At 36.8% G+C, this 25321-nt stretch overlaps 1 protein-coding gene and 1 pseudogene across 1 annotated transcript in view; both read right to left on the bottom strand.

The window, feature by feature from the left end:
• TBC1D5 (TBC1 domain family member 5) overlaps positions 1–25321 on the bottom strand; it is a 562848-nt gene that overhangs the window by 266654 nt on the left and 270873 nt on the right. The window lies entirely within an intron of this gene.
• On the bottom strand, positions 1257–7357 carry LOC123788345 (protein-L-histidine N-pros-methyltransferase pseudogene; annotated as a pseudogene).

The raw sequence follows: 25321 nt of genomic DNA, 5'->3' as shown, positions 1-25321 counted from the left end.
GAGGAAATTTTAATAAATACATAAATTACATACATATTATATATGTTGCTATGTGTATGTATATTGTCCAACATATATTTACAGGAATAGTTCATCAATTATTTGTGACAATTACAATGTGAAATTTACGGAACAGATTAATTTCTCATTGATAAATAACTCTGTAAAATGAATTCCTAGCACTCACAATTAAAATAAGTTGACTAATTTGAAAAAAAAATACCCTTGTATCCAAATTATTTTAAATGATAGAAAGAGCATATATTTTCCATTAGTAATTTCTAACATACATGTATGTAACTTATTAAGCAAATAATACGTATAATGGTGACTTAAATCTCAAAACAACATAAATTAAATTCCAGATTCTTGTTTAACTTTTACTGCAGTGATGTTTAGCTAAAGGCATTTATAATATCTATGTACTGTTGAAAATAATGCTAAATGAAGATTTACAATAGATTTCTATAGTGCTTTTTATGTACAAACATCTCCTTCATGAAGGTAGCACCAGAGATTTTAAACTAGGTTAGGTTAAAAACAACTAGAATAATGCTATAAACAAACATGTCTAATTAATTGGGCCCTCAGTTTACATCTAAACAACATCAAGTTTTAGACGATCACATTATACTAGGTATGAATTCCAAAAAGTATTACATAATTTAAAAAACAAGGTTTATCTCTAAATTGCTAGAGAAATGTCACAAAGTGTGTGCAATGAATATTTAATAGTAAGAGGAGAAAAAAGATTTGCTTTAAACTAAGTTGAAAACAAGACTATGGATAGCCGCATTTAGTTGTGATAGGATAATATGCCATAAATAGTGTAGAGACCTGAAACCTTTTCTTTCTTTTAAATGAACATTACTACTGAAATGTTTTTTATTAAATTTAAAATCCCATTCAAAGAAAATGATTCAAAAAAATCAATGAATTAAGTATATTCATGTGCTGACATACAGTAAGGCAAAGTATAATGACTCAGCAATGTCTATGAAGACAGTAGCCACTAAGGACATTATCTCAACAGAGAGACAACAGTCTCTCTAGGCTAATTTATTTATGATAAAAATCCAGGACCACCCATTAGGTCTAAGACCCAGTGCTCAAGTAAACACAAAAAAATTGTCTATTCAATAATATTCCATTTTCTCTATTATTATTATCTACATTCTAATGATTTGATGGCCATATGTAATTCTCTACATATTTAGAACTTATTATATTTTTATCTCCAAAAATGTTTATTAGCATAATTAAAAACATTTTTTGAATAACGACAAAAAGAATTTCTAAACATGAAAGAGTGTCAGTGGCTCTACCTTATAACCAAATATTTGCAAGTGAATGGACAGCTTTATTGCCAGTCTTCCTTTTATTAAGAACAATCCATATTTATTGGTTCCATGTGAAGCTGTGACTATAGCTTTGACTGGGAATGAGTCCTTACTGCAATTTAGTATAAAAAAAATCTTCCATAATTGGAATGTGACCTATGTTACGGAGTAAAGAGTTGATAAAAATCCTTAAAGAGTTGGGTTTTGTTTTTTAAAAACACTCCTTTTACACACTACAAAGAAATAATTAGTACTTTGGCTGTTTAAATCACTACATGATATTTACAATGGCAGTCCCCAAAGGTCCTCCCTTCACATAATCACAAACACAGATCCTCTTCTGGAGTATATATTTTTGGGGTGGGCTCTGAAGACTTGGGCCTCCAAGTGTTTATACTGGTTTAAAAACAAAGCATTATCTAGAGAGTAGTAGTCATTATATGCATCACCTTCACACAGGTATGGCAGTCTGGTGAAAGCTTTGGTAACAAAACCAGTTTTTCTGAAAACTTGAGGCAGGCTATTGACTTGTTCTTCCCAATTTTATCCCTTGATTTCTAAAATTTCTGATGGTTTCTCCCACTTGCCACCTACATTTTCCACATAGGGATGAAAGGGTAAAACCAGAGCAAGGATGACCCGGCCTCCAGTTGGCTCCAAGACATTTCTCTTATCTTTTAACACAGTTAGGGGCTGAACACAGCTGTCTGGCAAATTTAAGCAACTGACATCATACTGGAACCCTGTATTCTGCTAATCAGTTATACCAAGCGCTTTGTATTTCTTCTTCTTTTTTTTTTTTTTTTTTAAGATTTTTTTATTTTATTATTTGACAGAGATAGAGACAGCCAGCGAGAGAGGGAACACAAGCAGGGGAAGTGGGAGAGGAAGAAGCAGGCTCACAGCGGAGGAGCCTGATGTGGGGCTCGATCCCATAACGCGGGGATCACGCCCTGAGCCGAAGGCAGGCGCTTAACCGCTGTGCCACCCAGGCGCCCCTGTATTTCTTCTTCTGAAGCTGCCATATCATAGCTTCAGGGAGCTCAGTGGCATATATTTCTTCAAAATGAGAGTTCATGATTTTTCTGACTTCTCCATCTCTAGCACCTAAATCTATGGGCTTTCCAATGTGGATTAATTTTTAGCAGTCAGTCTCTGAAACTCATCTGGTGAAAATGCAAACACTGAACCTCTTCTAGCAGCTCACTGATAGATATTCTAGACATAAACAGGCTAAAACCAGATGACACAAAAGAGTGACATAATTGGACAAATAGCCAGTCCAATTTCTCAATGCTGTTAAGAACATCTGTGTGGCTTGATTATGGTAACTCTGAACAAAGAGAGCCTAGAGTGATTCATATTTCTCTCTGTTGTACACCTACTACTGGTGGTTCTTCCTCCTGCTTGCCTGTTCACATACAGGGAGCAGGTGAGTGGGCTCCACAGCATCCACATCCTCCATGCAAGCCGAACAGATGCCAGGCTCAGGCACAGTCTACCCACAGTTTCACCAAGGGACATGGCCATGGCCACTTATTTGGATCACCACCAGTGTTGGGGTGAGGAGGAGGAGGAATCACTGCCCAGATTAGAGCCACTGCAAACAAACTGCCCATCCAGCCTCTCAGGGCCAAGGCAAGGGGTCAAAATTATTATTTTAGATAATATAAAATCAGATGTAAAAAACAAATACATAGAAACTTTTAAATAAATAGTATTTCGAGCAGATAATTTTAAGAAGATAATATTTTTGTTATCCCTATTAAATCATTAATAGAATAATTTTCAAAAAGAAAGCAGAGTGATATCAGTGGAGTGGCAGAACATACAAGTCCAAGCTCTCATCCTCCCAGAGAAACACTAAAAAACAAGCAATAACTGCCAGAAACAACTTTGCAATGACTCTGGAAAACAATCCAAGATATATAAAAACCAAATGAACAATGAATGAAGAAAGAGACTCTTGAAAGCCTTTGTGGCATTGTTACTTGCCCTTGCCCTACTCCCTCCTTGGCACAGCAACAGTCTTGAAGAGGGATGCAGTTCCCAGTGTGGGAGACCAGTACTTGGTTCTGGAGGGAGCTGAGCAGACCATATTTGCAAAACATTATGTAACTGTGTTCTAACTTGTTTAGGAGCTACCTGAAGGACTGACATAGAACATTCATCTCTTTTTTGTCTAACTCAAAAAGAGTGGTGGGAATTGCTCTTGAACATACTGCAAGCTGAATTAAGAACAAGCAGATACATGGGGCAAAGGTTACAACTGAAACATTAAAAAGACCATCTAAGGCCTGGGAGCAAGAATTAGTGAGAGTTTCCTTGGAAAACTAGGACTTTCAAAAGCACCCATGTATATAGGAAAATGTACATGTCCAGTGCAAGCAGAAGACCAAAACCTTCCACCTGAAGCTGATCACTAAGATGACTGCAAGCCTGGCTAAATGATGAAGGACCAATCGGCAAACAGGAGAGGTCTGGTTTTTTGTTTGGTTCTTGTTCTTTTTTTTAGCTCCTGGCTCTCAAAGAAATATGTGTCAAAACCCTAGCTGAACATAGTCTAAGAAATAAAGATTTCAGTGATTTCATATGCCAAAGAATAAATCTTGGCAAAAATAAAAAAAAATAGATTGGGAAAGAATGGACTGAAAAAACTTAAGAATACAGAAAATAGCAAATATTAGGAGAAACTAAATTTCAAGAGTTACCAAATTATAATACTTAAATTCTCAGTTGTCAACAACAAAAAAGAAAATCACAAAGCATATAATAAAAAACAGGAAGGCTTATCAAAAAAAAAAATAGAACAAATTGATAAAAACTATCCTTGAGAAATCTAGATATTGGATTTACCTACAAAGATTTTGACATAACTGTCTTAAGGATGTTTAAAGAGCAAAAAGAAAACATGGACCAAAAAAAGAAAGGAAATCTTATAAATGAACGAATAAACAAAATGAGATTATCAATAAAGAGGTAGAAATCATAAAAGGAACAATTTTGGGGGCTGAAAAATACAATACCTGAAATGAAAAATTCACTAAGAGTGGTTCAAAAACAGGTGTGAGCAGGCGGAAGAAAGAAATAACAAATCTAAAGACAGGACAATTAAAATTATGGAGTCTGAGAAGCAAAAGGAAAAACGATGAAGAAAAGTGATCAAAACCTAAAAGACCTGTGTGACAACATCAAATGAATCAACATGCATTGTGAGAGCCTGAGAAGTTAAAGAGAAAGGGGCAGAAAGTATATATGAAGAAATAATGGCCAAAACCTTCCCAAGTTTGATGAAAGACAAAAATTTACAAATCTAAGAGGCTCAAAGAACTCTTGGTATAATTAACAGAGACACTTACATAAAGATACACAATAAGCAAACTGTTGAAAGACAAGGAGAGAATCTTCAAAGAAGCAACAGAAAATATGTCACATCACAGATTTCTCAGTAAGATTAACAGATGATGTCTTATCACAAAACATATACAGCCAAATGATAGTGGGATGACATATATATATAATACTTAGAGAAAAAGACTGTCAACCAAAAATTTTGTATCTAGCAAAACAGACAAGTGGGGTCTGGGTGGCTCAGTCAGTTAAGTCTGACTCTTGATCTTAGAACAGGTGTCAATCTCAGGGTTGTAAGTTTTGAGACTCATGTTGGGTTCCATGCTGAGCATGGAGCCTACTTAAGGGGGGAAAAAAAGAATGAGAAGAGTTAAGACATTTCCAGAAACACAACAGCAGAGAGTCTGATACCACTACACATACTATAAAAAAGTTAATGGTAATCCTTCAGGTTGAAAGGACACCAGACAGTAACTCAACGCTGTGGGAAGAAAAAGATCTCTGATAAAGGTAAATACATTAGTATATACAAAACCAGTATTACTGCATTTAAGGTCTGTATTGCCAAACTTTATTTCCTACAAGATATAAAACACAAATGCATAAAAAATAATTATAAATCTATGCTACAGAGCAACAATGTATAAAAATGTAACTTGTAACACAACATAAAAAGGGAGGAAGAACATTTCCAGGGAAGATATTAGAGTAGGAGGACCATAAGCTCCCCTTGTCCCATGGATACAACTACATAGCACTCACATCAGTGCAATTAACTCAATTAAGTGCAATTAACTCTAAGACTGGTAGAATAAACTTCACAACTAAATGTAGAGAACAGGCCACATCAAAGGGTAGAAAGAGCAGAGACATTGTAAGGAGCTAAACCTCAAGGGTCTGGCCACTAAAGGGAGGGAGCCATGGGCACAATAAGGCGGGAGAAACAGAATACCATATTGGGGAGATGCAAGAGAAAGACGAATCCCCTAATACTTGCTTTGAAAACCAGAGGGGCCAAATTTCATTAGTTCTTCTAACCAGCAGGATATAAAGCCTGACACTTTAAAAATCAGCAGGCTCAGTTCTGGGAGAGCCAGGAGGGTGATAGGAAACTGAGTCCTTGCCCTTAAAGAGAGAGCACGAGAAACAGTCAGCAGAAAAACAGTATAGAATGAGCAGTTTGAAAAATACCCGTGGCATATGGGAGGGAGAGTTATTTATTAATCTCAGAGCCCACTGAGGGACATCTTCAGGAGCAAAGAAGCAGGTAAGTACCATTTCTCTCCTCCACCAACCAGCATAAACATAGGGCCACCTTCAGAAACCAGTGCAGTGCCTGTCTTCACTACCTAGCTGCCTATACCACGCCCTGCCCCCTCCAGCTGAACCTGCCTCAGTCCTGGTGCTTCAGGTCCCCTCCTCCACAAGACCTGCAAAAGTCTTGCCAACACCACGTCTCCCCACACACACTTTGTAGGGCCTTGGTCCTTGAGGCGGTGATGGTCACCTCTGATGGAAAAAAACAGCACCTTGTTAAAGATGCACCACTCGCCTGCACACACACTGAAGAGTGTCCCTGGCCAGTCCCAGTCCCCACAGATGTTGTGTGTCCCTTGCGGAAGAAGAGGACCAGCACCATCTTGTTAAAAGTATGTGCCCCACCCACAACTTCAAAAGCAAGAGACATAGCTGACTTTCCCAACACAGAGAAACAGACAGAAATAGTTAGACAAAATGAGGAGACAGAGGAATAAGTCCCAAATGAAAGACCATGACAAAAATCACAGCAAGAGACCTACATGAAACAGAGATAATATGCCAGATAAGGAATTTAAAGTAATAATCATAAAGAAACTCACTGACATTTGAAAATAGTGGAGGACATCAGTGAGACCCTTAACAAAGAGATGATTTAAAAAGAATCAATAGGGATGAAGAACTAATAACTGAAATTAAAAATACACTAGATGAAATAAATGGTAGACTGAAGGAAGCAGAAGAATGGATCAGTGACCTGGAGGACAGAGTAACAAGAAGCAATCAAGCTGAAAAGGAGAAAGAAAAATAATTTAAAAAATGAAAATAGAATTAGGGAATTCAATGACACCATCAAGCATACTAACATTCACATTACAGGGATCCCAGAAGAAGAAGAGAGAGAAAAGGGGGCAGAAAATTTATTTGAAGAAATAATAGCTGAAAACTTCCTGAATCTAGTGAAGGAAACAAATTCAAATCCAGGATGCACAGAGATCCCCCAACAAAATCAATCAAAAGAAGGCCACATCAAGACACATATTAATTAAAATGGCAAAAAGCAGTGATAAAGGAAGAATTTTAAAAGCAGCAAGAGAAAAGAAAAAGTTACATAAAAGGAAAACCCCATAAGGATATCAGTGGATTTTTCAATAGAAACTTTGTAGGCCAGAAGAGAGTGGCATGATATATTCAAAGGTCTGAAAAGAAAAATCTGCAGCCGAGTATTCTATCCAGCAAGGCTATTGTTCAGAATAGAATGAGAGGCAGAGAGTTCCCCAGACAAACAAAAGCTGTAGGAGTTCATGACCACTAAACCAGCCCTACAAGAAATGTTAATGGGGACTCTGAGTAGAAAGGAAAGACCACAAGTGAGGGTAAGAAAAGCAGAAAGCACAAAAACAGTAAAAAAAAAAAAAAAAAAAAAGTACAGCTGTAAAAATCAGTCAAGGGATTCACAAAATAAAAGGATGCAAAGTATGACACTATATACCCAAAACATGAAGGGAAAGGAGTAAAGAATAGGTTGAAACTTAAGCAATCTTCAACTTAATATAGACTGCTATATGCAGAAAATGTTACATACAAACACAATAGCACCTACAAATCAAAAACCAGCCATATATATGCAAGAAAGGAATCCAGGTATATCACTAAAGAAAGCAAACTCATGATGACAGAAGAAAGCAAGAAAAGAACAGAGGAGATACACACACACACACACACACACACACACACACACACACGCACAAAGGATGTAAAAGAATGCTGGAGTAGAAATACTTATAGTGGACAAAACTAACTTTGAAAGAAAGACTAACAAGAGAGAATGAAGGACACTATATAATCATTAAGGGGACAATCCAACAAGAAGACATAACAATTATAAAATAAATATTTATACACCCAACATGGAAGCTCCCAAATGCACCAAACAGTTAATAAAAAATATAAAAGAACTAATCAATAATAATACGATAGGGGATTTTAACACCACACTTACATCAATGGACAGATCATCCAAACAGAAAATCAACAGGGAAGCAGTGGTTTTGAATGACAAACTGGACCAGATGGATTTAATATATATATTCAGAAAATTCCAACACAAAAAAAGCAGGATACACATTTTTTTTCAAGTGCACATGGAACATTCTCCAGAATAGATCACATATTTGGTCAGAAAACAAATCTCAGCAATTTCAAAAAGACTGAAGTGATACCATACAACTTTTCTGACAATAACGCTAAGAAAGTAGAAATCAAGCACCAGAAAAATCTGGAAAGAGCACAAATACATGAAGGTTAAGTAACATGCTAATGAACAATGAATGGGTTAACTGAGAAATCAAAGAGATCAAAAAATACATGGAGACAGATGAAAAAAAAGCACAAAAAACCAAAATCCCTGGAATGCACCAAAGTGGTTCTACTAAGGAAGTTTATAGCAATACAGGCCTACCTCAAGAAGAAAAACCTCAAATAAACAGCCTAAGCTTGCAGCTAAAGGAGGTGGAAAAAGAACAAAATCCAAATCCAGCAGAAGGAAGGAAGTAATAAGCATTAGAGCATAAATAAATGATATAGACACTAAAAAATAGAGCAGATCAATAAAACCAGGAGGTGGTTCTTTGAAAGATTTGCAAAATTGATAAACCTCTAGCTATACTCATCAAAAAAAAAACAAAACAAACAAACCAACAAAGAAAAAAACACACGAAAAAAGATAGGACTCAAATAAACAAAACCAGAAATGAAAGAGGAGGAATAACAACTGACACCACAAAAAATACAAAGGATTATAAGAGAATATTGTGAAAAACTATATGCCAACAAACTGGAAAACCTAGAAGAAATGGGCAAATTCCTAAAAACATATAACTTACCAAAACTGAAGCAGGAAAAAATTTAAAAAATTGAACAGATAGATTATCGCCAATGAAACTGAATCAGTAATCAAACATCTCTCAACAAACAAGATGTCCAGGACCAGACGGCTTCAAAAGTGAATTCTACCAAACATTTAAAGAAGAGTTAGTACCTCTTTGTCTCAAATTTTTCCAAAAAGTAGAAGAAGAAAGAAAGCTGCCAAGTTCGTTCTATGAGGCCAGCATTACCCTGATACCAAAAGCAGACAAAGATACAACAAAAAGAACTACAGGCCAACACCTCTAATGAATACAGATGAAAAAATCTTCAACAAAATATTAGCAAACTGAACCCAACAATATATTAATAAAAGAATCCACCAAAATCAAGTGGGATTTATTCCTGGGATGCAAAGGTATATCAATATGTGCAAATCAATGGGATACACTGAAGAGGAAACTTACCCAGAGCAGGCCCAGGCCAGGGGGCTCCAAAAGATGGGAAGTACCTAATAGCTAGAGAGAACTAGAAGCCCCACTGGGAGCAAAAGAAAACCAGCCTTTTCTGCTTCTGTAAGCAGGCTTCCAGCCACAAGCTCCCTACATGACCTCTGTTCCCACCTAAAGCAACCCCCTACTCCCCGTTTAAAACCACCTAGCAGCAGTCAGCACAGCCTTGTAACCTGACCCCCTGTACTCCTCTAGAAAAAGCTCTATAACCCCACTGCCTAGGGCCCAGAATTTCGAGTGCGAGCTTATCTGGGGCTGCTGGCATAAAGTAAACCTGAATTCTCCTACTTCTCCAAGTGTCACTTGATCTCTCGCCAGTCTGATTTTTATTTTCCTCAACAACATCACATCAGTAAGAGAAAGGATAAAAACCATATGATCGTTTCAGTAGATGGAGAAAAAGCATTTGACAAAGTACAACATCCATACATGATACAAACCCTCAACAAAGCAGGTTTAGAGGAAACATACCACAACATAATAAAAGCCATATATATATAAAAACTCACAGCGAACATCAGACTCAATGGTGAAAAACAGAGCTTTTCTCCTAAGGTGAGGAATAAGACTAGAATGTCCATTCTCACCACTTTTATTCAATATAGTACTGAAGGACCTAGCCACAGCAATCAGACAAAACAAAGAAATAGAAGGCATACAAACTGATAAGGAAAAAAGTAAAACTTTCACATTTCAGATGACATACTATATATAGAAAACCCTAAAGATTCCACCAAAAAACTTGCTAGAACTGATAGATGAATTCAGTAAAGTTGCAGGATAAAAAAATCAATGTACAGAAATCTGTTGCACTTTTTTTTTTTAATTTTTTTTTTTTTTTACTTATTTATTTGACGGAGAGAGACAGCCAGCAAGAGAGGGACACAAGCAGGGGGAGCGAGAGAGGAAGAAGCAGGCTTCTCAGCTGAGCAGGGAGCCTGATGCAGGGCTCGATCCCAGGACCCTGGGATCACGCCCTGGGCCAAAGGCAGACGCTTAATGACTGAGCCACCCAGGCAGCCCTGTTGCACTTCTATACACTAATAATAAAGCAGCAGGAAGAGAAATTAAGAAAACAATCCCATTTAGAATTACACCAAAAAGAATAAAATCTCTAGGAATAAACTGAACCGAAGAGGTGAAAGACCTGTACCCTGGGAACTATGGAACACTGATGAAAGAAATTGAAAATGACACAAAAAATGGAAAGACCTTCCATGTTCATGGATTGAAAGAACATTGTTAAAATGTCCATACTACCCAAAGCAATCTTCACATCTAATACAATCCCTATCAAAATAACAACACCATTTTTCACAGATCTAGAACAAGCAATCCTAAAATGTATATGGAACCACAAAGACCCCAAATAGCCAAAGTAATTTTGAAATAGAAAAACAAAACTGGAGGTATCACAATTCCAGACTTCACGGTTATATTACAAAACTGAAGTAATCGAAACAGTATGGTACTGGCACACAGATCAATGGAACAGAAAAGAGGGTGCAGAAATATTCCCCGCCATTATATAGTCAGTTAATCTGAGCAAAGCAGGAAAGAATATTCAATGGAAAAAAGATAGTCTTTTCAATAAATGGTGTTAGGAACACTGGACAGCAACATGAAAAAAAATGAAACTGGACCACTTTTCTTATACCATAGACAAAAATAAATTCAAAATGGATTAAAGACTTAAATGTGAGAAAGGAAACCATTAAAATCCTAGAAGAGAACACAGGCAGTAATTGACTATAACACATTCTAGACATGTTTCCTGAGGCAAGGGAGACATATGCAAAAATAAACTAATGGGACTATATAAAAATAAACAGCTTCTGCACAGCAAATAAAACAACCAACAAAACTAAAAGAAACCTACTAAATGGGAGAAGATATTTGCAAATGACCTATCCAATAAAGGGTTAGTATACAAAATATATGAATAACTTATAAAACTCAACACCCAAAAAACAGATAATCCAATTTAAAAATGGGCAGAAGACATGAACAGACATTTCTCCAAGAAGATGTACAGATGGCCAACAGACACATTAAACGATGTCCAACAACACTCATCATCAGAGAAAAGCAGGTCAAAACCATAGTGAGATAGTACCTCACATCTGTCAGAATAGCTAAAATCAAAACCACAAGAAACAAGTATTGACAAAGATATAGAGAAAAAGGAACCCTCATGCACTGTTGGTGGGAATACAAACTGATGTAGGCACTGTGGAAAACAGTAAAGAGGTTATTCAAAAAATTAAACACAGAATTACCATATGATGCAGTAATTCCACTACTGGATATTTACCCAAAGAATACAAAAACACTAATTCAAAAGGATACATGCACCCCTATGTTTATTGCAGCATCATTTACTACAGCCAACTCATGGAAGCCACCTAAGTGTCCATCAATAGACTAATGGATAAAGACTATGTTGGGTATGTGTGTGTGTGTGTATATTATACACATACACATGCACTCACAATGGAATATTATTCAGCCATAGAAAGGAATGAAATCTTGCCATCTGCAACAACATACTTGGAGCTACAGAGTATAAAGCTAAGCATAAAGCCAGAGAGAGACAAATACCATATGATTTACACATATGTGGAATCTAAGAAACAACACAAACAGGGAAGGGTCAAAAAACAGAGAGAGAGAGAAACCAAGAAACAGACTATTAACTACAGAGAACAAACTGATGGTTACCAGAGGAGAGGTGGGTGGAAGGATGGGTGAAATAGGTGAAGGGGATTAAGATTACATTTATCTTGAGCAGTGAAATACATGGAATTCCTGAATCATTATATTGTACAGCTGAAAGGAATATAACACTGTATGTTAACTACAGTGGAATTAAAATTTTTTAAAAACATAAAAAAGGAAAGAAGGACAGAGCTAAAGAAGGGCAGATATTTTGTACATTATGAAGTTTTGGTATCAACTTGAAGTATTGTTATGAATTTAAGATGTTAAATGTAATTCTTATAACTACAGAGACCATATCTAAAAAATATTACACAAAAGGAATGTGAAGGCATTCAAGATGATCACTACAGAAACAAATAAATAAACACAAGAAAAAGCAGTAATGGAGGGAAGGAGGGGGGAAGAAGGGTACAAAACATACAGAACACAATAGGAAAATAGCAGAAGTACGTACTGTTTCATCAGCAGTGACTTTAAAAGTAACTGTATTAAAGTTTCCAATCAAAGGCAGAGATCACCAGAATGGATTAAAAAAAATTATACAACTATATGTTGTCCACAAGATCTAAATCTTCAGATTCAAAGACACAACAGATTGAAAGTCAAAAGGTAGAAAAAGATATTCTATGCAAAAAGTAGTCAAAAAAGAGATATGTGGCTATACTGGTATTAGACAAAATGGACTTTATCAACAACTGTTACAAGAGACAAAGAAGGACATTATATATTGAAAAAAGGGTCAATTAATCAAGAAGATCATTATAAACATTTGTGCACCAAACAAGACAACATGAAAATATATGAAACAAATATTAACAGAATTGAAGAGAGAAACAGACAGTTCTACAATAATTGTTGAAGACTTCAATCCACCATTTTCACTAATGGACAGAACATCCAGACAGAAGATCAATAAGGTAATAGAGAACTTGAATAACAATGTAAACCAACTAGACCTAACAGACATATATAACACACTGTACCTGACAACAGGAACATGCGCCAGGACAGACCATGTGTTAGGTCAGAAAACAACTCTCAATATATAAAAAGACTAAAATCATGCATATCTTCTCTGAATATAAAGAATGAAGCTAGAAGTCAATTATGAAGGAAAAATGGAAATTTCTCACGTATAAATGCAAATATGTGTCTGTAGATGGAGAAAAGACAACAAACATGTGGGTGGAGTCCATATAAACATGGTAGTTTTAACTTTTAAGGAAAAAATGCTACTGATCATGTCTGGTGAAATTTTAAAGTAATTTCTGGAAACAAAACACTTGCTGAACTGGTAAAATTAAATTGCCACATTCAGTTTAATGAAATTTTAAAGTAAAGGCTTCATAACATCATGACTAAAAGTCTCGAGCAAGACAAACCTAAGTATATGCTCCACCATTTACTTGCTCTGTTATTCACCATTCAGTATCTCAGTTTCTTCATTTGGAAAATGGAGAAGATAACAGTTTCTACCACAGTGTGTGGTTACAAGGATTAAACAAGACAAATTCAAGTGAAGTGCTTAGTGTAGGCATGTAGCATAATGTAATTGCACAATAAATGTTAGCCATGATTTTTCTGAACATATTAATGTATTTAACATACTGGATACAGTGGAGGAATAAAATTAAAAGGTTCTTCTATCTAAAGGAAATAAACTTATTTATAATTTAAATAACTGAAAATTGTAAGTTCTAGTCATTAAAAAGCATTATTTCTGATAAATCTGAAAATTAACAAAAACTTATTGAATGGGTTATACAAACTCTGTGCAAGTTCTGTGGTATTCTTTTAATATCGTTCCTGATGATGATTATCATACCAAATATTAAATATGATGATATAAAGAGTAGGAAAAAAATCACAAAATTAAATAAATTATAGCCTTGAAATATAAAGCCACCTAATACATGAAATTAATATATATGTTTCTTGAGACTGATAAAATATAGACAGATAAAGAACTAAAACTACTGTTAATCTAGTAATAAACAAAAACTATCTCATATAGGATAGTTTACAATATTACCCATGCACCAAAATAAAACAAGCTTTAAGAAGATTAATGATTCTGCAACTGAATGAAAAAAAGGCCTAATTTCAAAGATAGTCACAAGTATAACTATCTAATAGTTAACCTGCAATAATACATAAAAACAAATATTTCTATTTATTGTGACTGCTATTTCTGGGCATACTGTTATTTCCCCAGGCACTCCATAAATTTAAAGCTGCTTTATGTCTCAGGGAGAGAGGAGGGGGGAAAAAAAAAGGCAGACCAGGAATCAACCAGGAAAAGAGAATTACAATGCAAACTTAATCTCTCTGGATCCTAGCATCCAAATCTACTAAAAAAAGGGCAGGACTAGTTCAGTCTAAACTCATGAACGTAATGATCATCCAAATCATCTGGGACAAGTAAGTAAAAAGAGAGAGTGCATGCATGTGTGTGGTGTGTTTGAGAGAGAGCGAAGGTGAGATTAAGATAACGATGGTGGATCAATGATTTCCTACTTTTAAATGGTTTTCTAATTATTTTGCTGATCCAGGAGTCTTTTTAAGGCCAAAATAATAAGCTTCTACTGTGCTAAAAGTGAGTCTCCCATTGTAGAGGGCAATTTAATTTGCCCCAAACGGGGAGATTACTGAGTATTTTGTATGCTATCATTTACTGTGGACTATCGTAAGCACAAGCTTCAGTCTCATTTTCCAGCAGTAGTAGTGGGCTGAACTGAGCTATGTCAACACTGTACATTATCCTACTATGACCAGTAGCATGTAGTGATTATTGGTGGAAGGGTGCAGACTAGAGGTGGCAAGCAGAACACCACTATTGGCCCGTGTGGTCCTCCTGCACACCACATGGGCTTCAAAAGAAACTTCCTAGAAGAGTTACACAATGCCGGTACTATAATTTAGGTAAGAACAAGCATATTTATACTAAATAGATCAACAACAAATTTGATAAGAGTTTCATCAGAAGTAAGTGAATTAAAAAACAACATTTGAAAACATTTCTTTAAAGAGTATAAAGGTCAAGGATGATTATTATGTAATTTTCCCTTTGATACATTTTTTATTTATTATTATTATTTATTATGTTATGTCAGTCACCATACAGTACATCATTAGTTTTTGATGTAGTGTTCCACGACTCATTGTTTGCATATAACGCCCAGTGTTCCATGAAATACATGCCCTCCTTAATACCCATCACCAGGCTAGCCCATCCCCCCAACCCCCTCCCCTCTGAAACCCTCACTTTGTTTCCCGGAGTCCACAGTCTCTCATGGTTCATCTCCCCCAGTATCCCCCCATCCCATTTCCCCCTTCCTTCTCCTACCAATCTCCCTGCTATTCCTTATGTTCCACAAATAAGTGAAACCATATGATAACTGTCTTCCTCTGCTTGACTTATTTCACTTAGCATAATCTCCTCCAGTTCCACCCATGTTGATGCAAATGTTGAGTAATCATCCTTTCTGATGACTGAATAATATTCCATTGTATATATGGACCACATCTTCTTTAACCATTCATCTGTTGAAGGGCATCTCAGCTCCTTCTACAGTTGGGCTTTTGTGGACATTGTTGCTATGAACATTGGGGTGCATATGGCCCTTCTTTTCACTACATCTGTATCTTTGTGGTAAATACCCAGTAGTGCAATTGCTGGGTCATAGGGTAGCTCTATTTTTAACTTTTTGAGGAACCACCACACCGTCTTCCAAAGTGGCTATAACAACTTGCATTCCCACCAATAGTGTAAGAGGGATACCCTTTCTCCACATCCTCTCCAACATTTGTTGTTTCTTGCCTTATCAATTTTTGCCATTTTAACTGGTGTAAAGTGGTATCTCAAGGTGGTTTTGATTTGAATTTCCCTGATGGCTAATGATGTTGAATGATTTTTCATGTGTCTGTCAGCCATTCTTATGTCTTCATTGGAAAAGTGTCTGTTCATATCTTCTGCCCATTTTTTGACTTAATTGTTTTTTGGGTGTTGAGTTTGAGAAGTTTTTTTATAGATCTTGGATACCAGCCCTTTATCTGTAGGGTCATTTGCATATATCTTTTCCCATTCTGTGGGTTGCCTCTTTGTTTTGTGGACTTTTTCCATGGCTGTGCAGAAGCTTTTTATCTTAAAGAAGTCCCAAGAGTTCATTTTTGCTTTTGTTTCCCTTGTCTTTGGAGATGTGTCATGAAAGAAGTTGCTCTGGCTGCTGTCAACGAGGTTACTACCTATGTTCTCCTCTAGGATTTTGATGGATTCCTGTCTCACATGGAGCTCTTTCATCCATTTGGAGTTTATCTTTCTGTGTGGTGTAAGAGAATGGTCCAGTTTCATTCTTCTGTATATAGCTGTCCAATTTTCCCAGCACCATTTATTACTGTCTTTTTTCAGTTGGATTTTTTTTCCTGCTTTGTCAAAGATTAGTTCACCATAGAGTTGAGGGTCCACTTCTGGAGTCTCTACTCTGTTCCACTGATCTATGTGTCTGTTTTTGTGCCAGTACCATACTGTCTTGGTGACCATAGCTTTGTAGTACAGCTTGAGATCAGGCAATGTGATGCCCCCAGCTTTGTTTTTCAACATTTCCTTGGTGATTCGGGGTCTTTTCTGGTTCCACACAAATTTTAGGATTGTTTGTTCTAGCTCTTTGAAAAATGGCACTGGTATTTTGATAGGGATGGTGTTGAAAGTATAGATTGCTCTGAGTAGCACAGACATTTTAACTATGTGTATTCTTCCGATCCATGAACATGGAAAGTTTTTCCATCTTTTTGTGTCTTCTTCAATGTCTTTCATAAGTGTTCTGTAGTTTCTAAAGTATAGATCTTTTACGTCTTTGGTTAGGTTTATTCCAAGATATCTTTTGGTTTTGATGCTATTATGAATGGAACTGATTCCCTAATTTCTCTTTCTACAGTTACATTGTTAGTGTATAGGAAAGCAACTGATTTCTGTGCATTGATTTTTGTATCCTGCCACATTACTGAATTGCTGTATGAGTTCTAATAATTTGGGGGTAGAGTCTTTTGGGTTTTCCACATAAAGTATCATGTCATCTGCAAAGAAAGAGAGATTGTCTTCTTCTTTGCCAATTTGAATACCTTTTATTTCTTTTTGTTGTCTGATTGCTGTTGCTAGGACTTCTAGTACTTGTTGAGCAATAGTGGAGAGAGTAGGCATCCTTGTCGTGTTCCTGACCTTAAGGGAAAGGCTCTCAGCTCTTCCTCATTGAGAATGATATTCGCTGTGGGCTTTTCACAGATGGTTTTTATGAAATTGAAGAATATACCCTCTATCCCTACACTCTGCAGAGTTTTAATCAGGAAAAGATGCTGTATTTTGTCAAATGCTTTTTCTGCACCAACTGAGAGGACCATATGATTCTTGTCTCTTCTCTTATTAATGTGATCTATCACACTGACTGATTTGCAAATGTTGAACCACCCTTGCATGCCAGGGATGAATCCCACCTGGTCATGATGGATAACCTTTTAATGTACTGTTGGATCCTATTAGCTAGGATCTTTTTGAGAATTTTGGCATTAATATTCATTAGGGATATTGGTCTGTAATTCTCCTTTTTGATGGGGTCTTTGCCCGGTTTTGGGAACAAGGTAATGCTGGCCTCATAGAATGAGTTTGGAAGTATTCCTTCTGTTTCTATTTTTCGAAACAGCTTCAGGAGAATAGGTTTTACTTCTTCTTTGAATGTTTGGTAGAATTCCCCAGGGAATCCGTCAGGCCCTGGATTCTTGTTTTTTGGGGAGGTTTTTGATCACTGCTTCAATCTCGTTTCTGGTTACTGGTCTATTTAGGTTGTCAATTTCTTCCTGTTTCAGTCTTGGTAGTTTATAGATTTCCAAGAAGGCATCCATTCCTTCCAGGTTGCTTAATTTATTGGCATATAGTTATTAATGATTTCTAATAACTGTTTCTATTTCCTTGGTGCTAGTCACGACTCTCTCCCCTTTCATTCATAATTTTATTAATTTGGGTCCTTTCTCTTTTCTTTTGGATAAGTTTGGCCCGTGAGTTTTGACCTCCTTAATTCTTTCAAAGAACCAGCTTCTAGTTTCATTGATCTACTCTACTATATTTCCGGTTTCTAATTCATTGATCTCTGCTCTAATCTTAATTAATTCTCTTTTCATGCAGGGCATAGGCCTACTTTCTTGTTCCATCTCCAGCTGTTTAAAGTGTAAGTTTAGGGTCTGTATTTTAGATTTTTCTATTCTTTTGACTGAGGCTTGGATGGCTATGTATTTCCCCCTTAGGAATGCCTTTGCCGTATCCCACAGGTTTTGGACCAATGTGTTTTGGATCTCATTGGTTTCCATAAATTGTTTAAGTTCTTCTTTAATTTCCTGGTTAACCCAAACATTCTTAAGCAGGATGGTCCTTAGCTTCCAAGTGTTTGAGTTTCTTCAAATTTTTTCTTGTGACTGAGTTCCAGTTTCAAAGCATTGTGGTCTGAGAATATGCAGGGAATAATCTCAATCTTTTGGTATTGGTTGAGACCTGATTTGTGACCCAGTACGTGGTCTATTCTGGAGAAAGTTCTGTGTGCGTTCGAGAAGAAAGAGTACTCTGTTGTTTTAGGGTGGAATGTTCTGTATATGAGGTCCATCTGGTCCAGTGTTTCATTCAAAGCTCTTGTTTCTTTGTTGAATTTCTGCTTAGATAATCTGTCTATTGCTGAGAGAGGAGTGTTGAGGGCCCCTACTATTAACATATTATTATCTACATGTCTCTTTATTTTGGTTAACAGTTGGCTTATGTAGTTGGCTGCCCCCATGCTGGGGGCATAGATATTTATAATTGTTAGATCCTTTTGTTGGATAGATACTTTAAGGATGATATAGTGTCCTTCTGTATCTCTAACTACAGTCTATAGCTTAGAATCTAATTTGTCTGATATGAGAATTGCTATCCCAGCTTTCTTTTGAGTTCTGTTGGCATGAAAAATTGTTCTCCATCCCTTCATTTGCAGTCCGGATGTATCCTTAGGTTCAAAGTGAGTCTCTTGTAGACAGCATATGGATGAGTATGTCTTTTTATCCAATCTGCAACCCTCTGGCATTTATGGGAGCATTTAGGCCATTCATGTTGACAGTGATTATTGAGAGATATGATTTTAATGTCATCATATTGCCTGTGAAGTCCTTGTTTCTATAGATTATAAATTTCTGTTCTGTATCTCTCTTGGGCGCTTTCTCCTTTTATAGAAACCCCCCTTAATATTTCTTGCAGGGCTGGCTTGGTGGTCATATTCTTTCAGTTTCTGCAGGTCTTGGAAGCTCCTTGTCTCTCCATCCATTCTGAATGACAGCCTTGCTGGATACAGTATCCTTGGCTGCATGTTCTCATTTAGTACACTGAATATTGTCTTGCCAGCCCGTTCTGGCTTGCCAGGTTTATGTGGACAGGTCTGACGTTATTCTGATGTTCCTCCCTCTGTACGTAAGAGACCTCTTCCCCCTCGCAGCTTTCAAGATTGTTTCCTTGGATCTATGATTTTGCAAATTGTACTATGATATGTCGTGATGTTGGTCTGTTCTAATTGATCTTGGGAGGTGTCCTCTCTGCATCTTGGACACGAATGCTTGCTTCCTTCCCCAGATTAGGGAAGTTCTCAGCTAAAATTTGCTCAAATATATCTTCTAGACCTCTCTCTTTCTCCACCCCCTTGGAGATACCAATAATTCTGATATTGGAACGTTTCATTCAGTCAGTAATCTCTCTCAGCTTAACTTCTTGAAATTTGATTGATTTTTCCCATGTCACTTCATTTTCCCTCTTTTCTATCATCTTATCCCCTAACTCACTAATTCGTACTTCTGCCTCGTTTACCCCAGCAGTCAGAGCATCCAGTTCAGACTGCATTTCATTCATAGCATTTTTAAATTTGGCCAGATTAGATCTCATTTCAGCCCTTAGAGATTCTATATTTTCATTAATATTTTTCTCAAGCCTAGATATCGCCTTGATAATTGTTACTCTGAAATCCATTTCTGACATCTTGGTTACATCCATATCCATTAGTTCTGTGGCAGAGGCCATAGTCTGTTTCTTTTCTTTGTTGGGGGTTCATCCTCTTAGTCATTCTGATGAAGTGTGGTTGTGGGAATGTACAAAGTCCAAATTATTGACCACGACCCAAGCAAGATGTAACTGTTTTATAGGGACTTCAGTGATGTGGGCCTCTTGTTCTTCCAGCCTGGCATCAGGGGAGGGACCTGCCACGCTGATACTCAGGCAATCCTGTTTGGGCAGAGTTGCCCGCTCCCTGTGGCGGGCAGATGGGTTTGGTGAGGACCGGTTTTGGGGGGCTTTTGTTCTCTGGTGGCTTTCACTGTGGCTTTCTGTGTTTCTTCTGAGAGTGAGAGCAGAAGTGACCATACCCAAACCTCTGTCTCAGAACAGAAAGATCACAGTCTGCTCTTCCTTGAGCTCTCCAGGCCACACTGACTCCGTTTCTGTCTGTGCTGCTAAAAACCTGCAGAGTCCTGGTTTGTGCGCCCCTCAGCCCCTCTCCCAGTCCTTGCTCCCAGGGCCAGGCACGTCTTTGCCCTCTGTGCTTCTAAAACCCCCAGCCACCCCCAGTTCACAGGCAGGCACCTACAGCTCTAGGTTTCAGTCTGGTGGGCTGCCCTGAAGTCCCTTCCCCACCGCTACCGGTCTGCGAGTCTGTGCTCTGTCCCCAGCATGGGAGGCTTTTGCCTTCCCGACGCAAGAGCATGGAGGCTCCCTCCCCCTTCCGTTTATCTCCCGATATCTGCCTGCAGAATATTGGCTCCCCGCTTCATACCTCAAGACCAACCACTGGAGATGTTCTGTTTGTAGAGATCCACATATATCTTCTTACATCTCAGGCTGATTTTGTGGGTGTTCAGAATGGTCTGGTGGATATCCAGCTCGATTCAGGGGACCAGCTGAAACAGGGTCCCCTACTCCTCCACCATCTTCCCCCCCCTACAATTTTTCTTAACAAAAATTCAAGTAATGATTTGGTTTAAACCCTGATCAACTTAAATTTTTAGTTTAGCTACTAATTTTAACAAATGTTTAATGAAATGCCCCCACCCAAAAAAAAAAAAAATACAATAGCTTTTCAAAGAAAATCTAGTTAATACTTAGGTAATTCTAACCCTGATGTTAAGTTATATTAAGTGCCTAAGTGAATATAACAAAAATAATATACAAATTATTTGCTAAATAAAACGGAGTATATCTAGCACAAAAGTCCTATTTCACTTTCTATAAATCTTTCAAATAATAACTATAAAATAGTTATATTAATTATTCTTTTTCTTCAATGTATAAAATAAGGAAATACCTTTCTCTACAGAACAGATTCCTTTGGGTACTTCCCATTTTCACTCTTGATTACAATCAGTGCTAGATACTTTAAGATTGGTTTAACATCTAGTGAGTGGAAGACACTTCATAAAATGTAACGATATCCATTAACCAAAAGTGATTAACTTAGCTAATATCAAATATCACACTTTTTTGTATGAAAAATCAAAGTGCGAATTATTTGAAGAATGTTAATTATCATCCATGAACCAGAGTAAATAATCCTGTTTAAGTTTTAAATGACAACTAATTGAACAGGTTCCTATATCAAAGGTCTACTTAAAAAGTATAATGGACATTTTAACTATAAATCCCAAAGCTCTGACAAAAAATCAAGGGTAAATATTCTCAAACATGTATTTATTTACTCTTATAAATGATTTACTAAACTAAATCACATTAAAATACAGTAATCTAAGGGCGCCTGCTTGGCTCAGTCTGTTAAGCATCTGCCTTTGGCTCAGGTCATGATCTCAGGGTCCTGGGATTCAGCCCTGCCCCAGGCTCCCTGGTCAGCAGGGAGTCTTCTTCTCCCTCTCCCACTGCCTGCAACTCCCCCTGCTCATGCTCTCTGTCAAATAAATAAAGTCTTTTTTAGAAAAGCACTGAAGTATACAATTATCTAAAATCCTCATGTACAATGTCAAAAAATTTTTAATAATCACCATTTCCTTTAAAGATTCAAAACAGTAATTGATCCATAAAAATGTTTTATTTTGTAAACTGTATTTGTTATGACATTAAAGAATTATACTAAAATCTAATTTTTAATGAAAAATTATAAATCCATAAACTGATCTCTATTTACCATTTTATGATAAAATATAATTATTTATTAGTGGAGATGATTTATTAAACCTGATAAGTAAAAATATGTAAAAGAAAAAATGACTTCTCCTTTAAATTTGCTAGGAAATGTGCAATGTACAAAATTCAACTATCCTTTTACAGAATAAAAAATATTATTCAAAGTAGTTATTTATTGAGCATTTTATCCAAGCTAACATATTTTGCTATCTAGACAAACCAAAAATGGACTAATTAATAAATGCATTTAGTGATTCAAACTTCTATTTAAGCACCTGGATCATGTGATAATTTTTCTACTTATTTATTCTTTCAATAATTATGTGTTGAGTACCTCCTATATTTTAGCAGAGCGATCCAATGGTAAGCAAAAGCTCAAAACCCATCCCTGACTTCCTTAAGTTTGTTGAAAGTTCAGCAGAAGAGAGAAAAAGTCAAAGCAATGTACAATGACAACTTTGAAAAATGTTATAAAGTTACACACTCTACTATACAATAACATAGAGGGAGGAGAGGCCACTGACCAAAAAGAGCATGAGGAGCACTCCACTAGAGATCAGCATGTGCCAGGATTCTGTGAAGGTCATGTCAAGGATTTGGGTCAAGATGAACAGGAAGGCAATGAAAGAAATGTTTTAAGGAGAAGCAGAACATGATAAAGTTTGCAGCTTTAAAAAGATCACTTGAACTTCAGGGTGAAGGAATTTGAGGGTGGGTACAGGGAGGAGAGTGAATGGAAGAATACTGAATAAAAGCCCTTGTACTCTAAGGCTAAAAATGATGATAAAATAGCCATATTTGTCATATCATTCTCATACCATCTTAGAAATGGCAACTCCATTTTTAAAGCTTATTAATATTATTTACTGAGAACCTACTATGTGTCAGACAGTTTTTAGGACATGTAAGTACTATGGTAAACAAAACAGAATTTAGTGTGGGGGTGGGAGGAAGCAGGAGAAAATACAAGAAAATGAATTCTTAACAGGTTAAGTTCAGATAATTATAAGAGCTATAAAGAAAATACAGCAGAATAATGTGATATTCAGTGACTGAGGGAGGATGCTCTCTGCAGACAGAGGTAATACCTGATTTGAAACTGTAGTAACGAGAAAAAAAAACAGCTGTTTAAACATCAATGGCAAAGGGCACAACATGCAAAGGCTCTAGAGCAGAAGCTGGTTTTTAAAAAAAAAAAAAAGGTCAAGGTGGCTCAAAGGTTAGGAATAGAGTTGTATGAGACGAAGTCTCTGAGAGAAGGAGCAGCCGTGGAACTTGGGGTTATATGGCGAGGTAGTCTTATTTTATAAGTACAATGAGAAGCTATCATAAGTTTTAAAATGATGAAAAAGATCTATTTCATGTTTGAAAGATGATTCTAGCAGTGAACACAGGATTGAAAGTGGGGGACAAGATGGAAGCTAAGAGATCAGTTAGGGTCTGCACCATAAGATAACCTAATAAAATGGGCAAAGCAACTGCACACTTAATTCTAAGATAGTTTATTTTTTTAAAAAGATTTTATTTATTTATTTGCCAGTGAAAGAGAGAGAAAAAGAGCACAAGCAGGGGGAGCAGCAGGCAGAGGGAGAAGCAGACTCCCCGCTGAGCAAAGGGTCTGATGTGGGACTCGATCTGAGGACCCTGGGATCATGACCTGAGCCAAAGGCAGACGCTTAACTGACTGAACCACCCAGGTGCCCCTACGATAGTTTAAATGAGGATTTGAAATTTGAAATCCTCTGAAATGATTTAAAACTATTTCTGTGGTGGAAAAGTAAGTAACTGTGCTAATATTTTATTTCTGTATACAATGAAGAATTATCTTAATTTGATTATTAATCATTTTACTTATTTTTATAAACTGCTTTCCATACAGATCAGAAATTAATTTGGTTTCTAAATAAGACTGACATCTGGTCACACACACATAAAACAAAAACGGAAGAAACAGTAAAATAGCACATTATAGATTATTAGTAGGATTTCTAGTCCCATCCAACATGGAAGTCCAGTGCAAGCCTCTCTCCCTCACTGATTTCAACTAAAAACTCTGGGCAAAGCACTAAAAGCAACTTCTTGAGGCCTCTGAAATGTAAACACACAGAACGCATACTGGGACTCAGAGTTACAATGGTGGAGAGTGTTCGGGGGTTTTTTTCTCCTTTATCTCCCAGCTTTGAGCTCAGGTCAGGCTGAACCTAAGAATGAATGAATGAATGAATGAATGAATGAATGAATAAATAAATAAATAAATAGCAGGCACCGAGAGCAAAAATTCTAGTCCGGTTTCTCTGGTACTGGGAAAAAAATCCTCTTTTCCTTTCCCATTTTTTCACTTCCAACCTTGCATCAAGGCCAGGTGTAATTGTAGAACTACACTGCCACAGTGGGTGGGTGGTAGCAGTGGTGGCGGCATGTAAAACCCGAGGAATTAAACCTATCTTTTCAGATAGAATACTAGGAAAGGAAGTCTCTATTGTGTGAACAATGAGGAACCCCCATTATTATTTTTACTTCTTTCTCTCATCATTTTGCCACAAAAGTGGGCCCATTTGTATGGAACTATATAATAGCATGAGAAGCAAAAACTTGGACAGAATAAGCCAGAGAGTGGGGGATTATCCTGGAGAAGAATACACTGGATCAGCGGATTCTCTAATTCTGCATATGAACTGACACAAATCCTAGGTTCACTCCTAAGCTGTATATGCTCAAAACATACCCAAAGCAGCACAGCAAAAGCTTTGAAAATTAACTTATGACATACACTACCACCGAAGTTCCAGATTAAACCCTAATGGTTGCATGCAAGTTGGACTCAAAAAAGAAAAGAATTTCAACACCGAACTGACATTGAAACCACCATCACCACCCACAGAAGGTTAAGGCCAAATTTGTAGTATGAACCTAATTACTTTGGCTGTCTGGGGAGAGAGAGGGGAAGAAGAAAAATAGAAAAAAGAAAGGAAAAAGGAAACAAAAGAAAATATTTCTCTGGAGGATTTAGCAGGATCTAGAGTTTTAAAACCAAATATTCAAAATGTTCATGATACAATCCAAAATTACCTGATATATCAAGAACAAGGAAA

This window comes from Ursus americanus, chromosome 20 (assembly GCF_024610735.1).
Source record: "Ursus americanus isolate L20-20 chromosome 20, mUrsAme1.1.p, whole genome shotgun sequence".
In the NCBI taxonomy this organism is placed as follows: domain Eukaryota; kingdom Metazoa; phylum Chordata; class Mammalia; order Carnivora; family Ursidae; genus Ursus; species Ursus americanus.
This window is presented reverse-complemented; position numbering and strand designations above follow the sequence as displayed.